The following is an 807-nucleotide window of genomic DNA, read 5'->3' as shown; positions in this document are numbered from 1 at the left end:
TCTCTCTCTCTCTCTGTCTCTGTCTCTCTCTCTCTCTCTCTCTCTCTCTCTCTATATATATATATATATATATATATATATATATATATATATATATATATATATACACGAGCAAACAGTTAATAAAACATGTTAAAAAATACTTTGAAATGAGTTAAAAACATATTTAATCTGAAAAGGAAACACTAGATAAGTGGATAGTCCTTAATCCGCGGAGTTTCGAAAAAATGCTTTCCTCTCATCAGAGGGTAGGAATTAGCAAAATGAGGGATCGGATTTTGCATGCAAAAGTATTTGATGAAACAACAAGTAAGTCAAAGATCTTACTCGATAACAAAAAAAAGTGAAGCAGAGGGAATATGGTGAAGAAAAGGGTGATTACACATGAATGGATAGTCTGGTGAAAGATAAATGATCCAGTGACAGTAAAATCCAAATATATCACTTCATGAAAGTTTAGTTTAATATATATATATATATATATATATATATATATATATATATATATATATATATATATATATATATATATGTATATAAATAAATAAAAATTACAATAAGTTTACCCAGGTAATCAAAATGGTAAACTTAAAATATATTATAAATATTAACGAGTTAATATTTACAAGTAAAGTAATCTCAACCAGATGTAAAAGCTCAATAAAACCGAAAAGGAAATAGAGCTTATAATATGAACAAATGATTAATAAAGCATGTTAAAAGACATCTTGAAAAAGAGTTAAAAGCATATTTAATTTTAAAAATGGAAGAACAAGATAAGTGGATAGTCCTTAATCCGCGCAGTTT

Source organism: Euprymna scolopes, chromosome 13, assembly GCF_053919585.1.
Source record: "Euprymna scolopes isolate OS-2025 chromosome 13, ASM5391958v1, whole genome shotgun sequence".
In the NCBI taxonomy this organism is placed as follows: Eukaryota; Metazoa; Mollusca; class Cephalopoda; order Sepiida; family Sepiolidae; genus Euprymna; species Euprymna scolopes.
The sequence above is the reverse complement of the archived record's forward strand: the minus strand, read 5'-3'. Positions refer to the sequence as shown.